This window comes from Heterodontus francisci, unplaced genomic scaffold (genome assembly GCF_036365525.1).
Source record: "Heterodontus francisci isolate sHetFra1 unplaced genomic scaffold, sHetFra1.hap1 HAP1_SCAFFOLD_742, whole genome shotgun sequence".
NCBI lineage: Eukaryota > Metazoa > Chordata > Chondrichthyes > Heterodontiformes > Heterodontidae > Heterodontus > Heterodontus francisci.
The window spans coordinates 517,815-524,721 of NW_027140866.1; the positions used below are offsets into that span (position 1 = coordinate 517,815).

Here is a 6,907-nt window from a genome sequence, read left to right on the forward strand (position 1 = left end):
AATTTTTTGATGGTTCTATATCCCACAAAAAGACAGACATAACTAGGACCCATGCGGGTACCCATAGCAACACCTTTTATGTGGAGGCAGTGAGTGGAGGTGGAGTTGTTGAATTCAGCCAGTCGGACAGAAATGTTGGCATGAGAGCAGGAGGCGGGGGTTAAAATGGCAGCAACCGAGAGCACGGGGTCATGTTTTTGGACTGGGCGAAGCTGTTCCTAATGTACCTCAGCGTTAAATTGTCTTATAATGCTGTTACCATAAACGAGCTACATAGCTGGAAGTTGATGTTGAGACGTCAGGAGGTTGCGAAAGCTGCGCTTCAAAAACCGCCGACCCGAGAGCGCATGCGCACCTTGCAGCCCCTCATGACCGACGCGGTGACGTCACCGCGAACCATGTGACCAGGGCCGTGGGCAAAATGGCGGCCGCAGTGGCGGTGGCCGAGTCCTGTAAGCTAAGGTGTGTGTAGGGTTGCTGTTGGAACCACGGCCCATTATGGCGCCTGTCTGAAAGCGCGCCGTTTCCGGAGGGAGGCTGGGCAGTGCGGGGTGGTCACATTGGGTGGGTGCAGTCCTGGGATGGAGGGCGGAGTTGTGCGTGTCTCTCCCAGCCTGGGCTCTCCATCCCCACAACCCCCCCCCCCCCCACCCCGGCGCCTGGGCTCTCCATCCCCACAACCCCCCCCCCCGCCCCACCCCGGCGCCTGGGGTCTCCATCCCCACAACCCCCCCCCCCCCCCCCCCCCACCCCGGCGCCTGGGCTCTCCATCCCCACAACCCCCCCCCCGCCCCACCCCGGCGCCTGGGGTCTCCATCCCCACAACCCCCCCCCCCCCCACCACCCCGGCGCCTGGGGTCTCCATCCCCACAACCCCCCCCCCCCACCCCGGCGCCTGGGGTCTCCATCCCCACAACCCCCCCCCCCCCCCCCCACCCCGGCGCCTGGGCTCTCCATCCCCACAACCCCCCCCCCGCCCCACCCCGGCGCCTGGGGTCTCCATCCCCACAACCCCCCCCCCCCCACCACCCCGGCGCCTGGGGTCTCCATCCCCACAACCCCCCCCCCCCCCCCCCGCCCCGGCGCCTGGGGTCTCCATCCCCACAACCCCCCCCCCCACCCCGGCGCCTGGGGTCTCCATCCCCCCCCCCCACACCCCGGCGCCTGGGGTCTCCATCCCCACAACCCCCCCCCCCCCCGCCACCTGGGGACTCCAACCCCATAACCCCTCCTCCCCCGCCGCTGGGGTTCTCCATCCCCACAACCCCCCCCCCCCCCAACCCCGGCGCCTGGGGTCTCCATCCCCACAACCCCCCCCCGCCACCTGGGGACTCCAACCCCACAACCCCTCCTCCCCCGGCCGCTGGGGTCTCCATCCCCACAACCCCTCCTCCCCCGGCCGCTGGGGTCTCCATCCCCACAACCCCTCCTCCCCCGGCCGCTGGGGTCTCCATCCCCACAACCCCTCCTCCCCCGGCGCCTGGGGTCTCCATCCCCACAACTCCTCCTCCCCCAGCCGCTGGGGTCTCCATCCCCACAACCCCTCCTCCCCCGGTGCCTGGGGTCTCCATCCCCACAATCTCTTCCCCGCCCCCTTGCTTAGGGTCTCCATCCCCACAATCCCTCCACAGTGGCGCAGTGATTAGCACCGCAGCCTCACAGCTCCAGGGACCCGGGTTCGATTCTGGGTCGCGCCTGTTTGCAAGTTCTCCCTGGAGGGGTTTTCGCCGGGTGCTCCGGTTTCCTCTCTTTGGCCGCCCCTGCCGCCTGGGGTCCCCATCCCCACAACCCTCCGCCCCTTTACCACTTGGGATCTCTCTCCACAAACCCCTCCACCCACACCCGAGGTCCCAAACCCCCCACCACCCAGACCTGGGGTCCCCAGCCCCTCTTCCCACCCATCCTCCCTCCCTGCTTGGGGCCTCAGCGCTGCCTTCCTTGCCTGGTGCCTCACCATCTGTCTCTGTCCTGCAGTCACAGGAAGTTGCGAGCACTGCTGAAGAAGGAGAAGCGGAGGAAAAGGCGGCAGGAAGAGGCCAGACAGCGGCAGACAGGTGGGTACAGGGAGTGGAGGTGATTATGTGAAATTGATAGTGTTTGCCTTCCCCCCCACCCCACCCCCCCAACCCCGTTCTCCCACCCCACCCCCCCAACCCCGTTCTCCCACCCCACCCTCTGTAGAGGGTTGCGTGACCTGAATAGAGAGGACAGGACTGAGATGATTGAGAGTGGACTGATGGGGTGCTAATTGGCGAGATAGGAGTTGACGTATTTTTTGTACGCAGGGCATGTTTAGGGCAATTTTCCACTTTGTTGGGTTGATGCCAGTGTTGTAGCTGTACTGGAATAGCTTGGATAGCAGTATTGTTTATCTGGAGAACAAATTTTTGCTGCAGATATGGGTAGAGCCTGTCGTCTTTTCTGTGTCCAGTGCTGTCAGTCATTTCTTGATATCACGTGGAGTGAATAGAAATGGCTGACAACTGGCACCTGTGATACTAGGGTCGTCAGGAGGAGGCAGAGATGGATCATCCACTCAACGCTTCTGGCTGAAGGTTGTAAATGCTTAAGTCTTGTCTTTTGCGCTCATCTGCTGGACTCCCCCATCAGTGAGGATGGGGGTGCTTGTGGAGCCTCCTCTTCCAGTTAGTAGTTTTAATTGTTCACCTTTCACAATTGTATGTGGCATGACTGCACAGCTTAGACTTGATCCATTACTTGTGGGATCACTTAACTCCATTGCATGATGATTCCGCAGTTTAGCATGCATATGGTGCTTTGTAACTTCACTGTTGGCACCTCATTTTTTTGGTATGCTTGATGCTGCTGCTGACATGCTGCACTGCAACAGCTTTTACTTTTATAAAAGCAAAATACTGCGGATGCTGGAAATCTGAAACAAAAACAAGAAATGCTGGAATCACTCAGCAGGTCTGGCAGCATCTGTGGAAAGAGAAGCAGAGTTAACGTTTCGGGTCAGTGACCCTTCTTCGGAACTGACAAATATTAGAAAAGTCACAGATTATAAACAAGTGAGGTGGGGGTGGGGCAAGAGATAACAAAGGAGAAGGTGCAGGTTGGACCAGGCCACATAGCTGACCAAAAGGTCACGGAGCAAAGGCAAACAATATGTTAATGGTGTGTTGAAAAGTCACACCTGTGACTTTTCTAATATTTGTCAGTTCCGAAGAAGGGTCACTGACCCGAAACGTTAACTCTGCTTCTCTTTTCACAGATGCTGCCAGACCTGCTGAGATTAAATAACAGCTGTCCTGGGACAAAGGCAAAGTGTGTGTTAATATTTGTGGTGAAAGACAAAGCATTAGTCCAAAGAGAGTGTTAATAGGCGAATAATGAGCAGCTCTGACTACATGAAAAGCAGGCACGTGGTTAAAAAATAAAATATTTAAAGACCAGTCATGCTTTGAAGTTATTGAACTCGATGTTCAGTCTGCAAGGCTGTAGAGTGCAGAATCAAAAGATCAGGTGCTGTTCCTCGAGCTTGCGTTGATATTCACTGGAGCAGGATAAAGACAGAAATGTGGGCATGAGAGCAGTGGGGTGTGTTGAAATGGCAAGCAACCGGAAGCTCAGGGCCATGCTTTCGGACTGAGCAGAGGTGTTCCGCAAAGCGATCACCTAATCTGCGTTTGGTCTCCCCAATGTAGAGGAGACCACATTGTGAGCAGCGAATACAGTATACTTACATTGAAAGAAGTACAAGTAAATCGCTGCTTCACCTGAATAGAGTGTTTGAGCCTTGGATGGAGACGGGGTAAAAGGGCAGGTATTGCACATCTTACGATTGCATGGAAAGGGGACAAGGTGTCAGGGGTGATGGAAGAGTGGACCAGATGTCGTGGAGGGAACAATCTCTTTGGAATTCTGACGGGAGGGGAAGGGGAAGATGTGTTTGGCATCACGCTGGAGGTGGCAGAAGATGATCCTCTGGATGTGGAGGCTGGCGGGGTGGAAAGTGAGGACAAGGGGAACCCTGCCGTGGTTCTGAAGGGAGGGGAAGGGGTGAGGGGCAGAAGTGCAGGAAATAGGTCAGACATGGTTGAGGGTCCTATCAATCACGGTGGGGGGGGGGAATCCTCGGTTTTCCTCGGTTGAGGAAAAAGGAAGACCTATCAGAAGCGCTGTCATGGAAGGTAGCATCATCAGAGCAGATGCGTCGGAGACAGAGAAACTGAGGGTATAGGGTGGAGTCCCTTACAGGAAACAGTGAGGAAGTGTAGTCAAAGGTAGCCGGGGGAAATCGGTGGCCTTATGAATATTAGTACACAGTCTATCCCCAGCGATGGAGACAGAAGTTGAGGAAGGGAAAGGTTGGAGATGGACCATGTAAAGGTGAGAAGAGTGGAAATTGGAAGCAAAGTTTAAGTTTTCCAGTTTTGGGGCTACAGCAGGAAGCAGCACCGATACAGTCATCAATGTACCGGAAAAAAGAGGTGTAGGAGGGGGGCCTGAGTAGGATTGGAACAAGGAATGTTCAATATATCCCACAAAAAGACAGGCATAACTAGGACCTATGTGGGTACCCATAGCAACACCTTTTACTTGAAGGAAGTGAGTGGAGTTGAAGGAGAAGTTGTTCAATGTGAGAACAAGTTCAGCCAGGCGGAGGAGGGTGGTGGTGGATGGGGACTGGTTGGGCCTCTGTTCAATAAAGAAGCGGGAGAGCCCTCAAACCGTCCTGGTGGGGGATGGAGCTGTAGAGAAATTGGACATCCGTATTGAAGAGGTGGCAGTTAGGGCTAGGAAACTGTCAATGATGTAGGGCATCAGAAAAGTTATGGATGTAGGTGGGAAGAGACTGGACCAGGGTAGAAAAGATAGAATCAATATAAATTCAGTGGGGCAGGAACAGGCTGAAACGATGGGTCTATCAGAGCAGTCCTGTTTGTGGATTTTGGGAAGGAGGTAGAAGCGGGCTGTCCGTGGTTGCAGGACTGTGAAGTTGGAAGTTGTAGAGGGAGGGGGCGACATGATAGAGGTTTACAAAGCTGTGAGTGGCATGGACAGAGTGGATAGTCAAAAGCTTTTTCCCAGGGTGGAAGAGGTCAGTTACTAGGGGACATAGGTTTAAGGTGCGAGGGGCAAAGTTTAGAGGGGATGTGCGAGGCAAGTTCGTTACACAGAGGGTGGTGAGTGCCTGGAACTTGCTGCAAGGGGAGGTGGTGGAAGCAGATACGATAGCGACGTTTAAGAGGCATCTTGACAAATACATGAATAGGATGGGAATAGAGGGATACGGACCCCGGAAGTGCAGAAGGTTTTAGTTTAGACAGGCTTCAAGATCGGCGCAGGCTTGGAGGGCCGAATGACCTGTTCCTGTGCTGTATTGTTCTTTGTTTCTTTTGAGAGGAGGTCAGTGACAGTCCTGGAGATATGTTCGGTGGTGGGGTCATGGTCCGGGGAGGTATCTTCCTGCAGTCTACAGCTTTCTTCATTATCAACTACGCTGCCCAATTTTTTGTATCATCTGCAAACTTCTTAATTATACTCCCGACAGTCAAGTCCAAAATCATTGATGTAAACCCTTTAGGATGTCTAGAGGATGTGAAAGACACATTCTTTGTGATCCTCAAGACCAAAACTATAGAAGATGAAATTGCCCTGTCATTTGTTCTCCAGACATAGTCTCTACAGCCTTTATTACCAGCACCATCCTTATTTCCAACTTTTCAGTCTTCTCCTGCCTACAACCTCTACCCTCCCATCAATAGATTAATGGCCTTTTGAACTGCTTTTGTATTAAATGTTAGTGCATTCAACCAGAATCTGATGCACTCCATAGTGTAAGAATGTGACTAATGTGTCCCAGTTGTAACATGGACCCCGAAAGATGTGGTTCTGATTCTGACCGCCAGCGAGCAGGGTGACTGCCAGTGTATGGACCACACTCTGAATGAACCTCCTGTTACCAACCCTTTTCTCAGTTTCTATCTATCTCCTTGTCCTGCAATAGTGGTTTAAGTTAAAGCAGTATTTGGATTAACCTTTTGTTGTTTCATTTAGTGATATTATAAAGCTTTGCAAGGTTTCCTCTTATTTACCTCCTTTCAACCTGCCAGGTTTCTGTAATTTTTTCCCTGTGTAATTCAGTTCATACATTAGGCTGTAGCAACTTGAATTTGTCCCTGTGCTTTGGTAACAGAACTAAATGATTAACCTCCTAAACATTCTCTCGGATTGCTGCTTTCTTGACATCAAGCAGGCCAGCCAGACAGACTTGCAGAAAGAAATGAGATGCATCAGGTGTACTGTTGAGTAGTTACATTTTCACAACCATTTGATGTGGAAACATGTACAGCTTCTGAAATATGTTTGATTTTCAGCTGTATAGTTTATAAAGTTGAACTTTAGAGGGGAATTTGCAGGGCTATGGCAAAAAGCAGGGGAGTGGGGACTAAGTGGATAGCTATTTTCAAATAACTGGCACAGGCACGATGGGTTGAATGGCCTCCCATGATTTAGGTTGTAATAGACTAAACTTTATTTTGGTGCCGTAATTCTACTGAGTATTTGTGGAAAAAAGAATTATGTCTACATTTCAGGGAACTTCACTGTTCCAAATGATCGTCATGGGACCTATATCAAAATATCAGCCTCATGGTGTGTGATTGGCTGCTACTTGTTTTGCTTTTCTAAAACTCCTGGTGTCTTAGTACAACAGTTGAGTAGAATGACGGACAGGACTGAGATTGTAGACTTATCGATTACTCATACTTTGCTACGATTAGCCTTGAAGGTAAAAATTAGATGTGATAGTCCACTTTGAAAAAATATATTTGGTCATTCTTTAATATGCCATATTAAAAATGATGAATGCTAATGTACTCAGATTCCTATACACACATTTCTGTTTGTGAGAGCTACAATTACAGAATTATTTTCATTA

The 6,907-nt window shown here is 51.9% G+C and overlaps 1 long non-coding RNA gene across 1 annotated transcript; it reads left to right on the forward strand.

Moving 5' to 3' along the window:
- The first annotated feature begins 305 nt into the window (after positions 1-305).
- On the forward strand, positions 306-3,355 carry LOC137361286 (uncharacterized). Its single transcript, XR_010972145.1, has 3 exons — positions 306-462; positions 1,975-2,054; positions 3,236-3,355. It is a non-coding gene; the product is annotated as an uncharacterized lncRNA (long non-coding RNA).
- Positions 3,356-6,907: the final 3,552 nt, after the last annotated feature.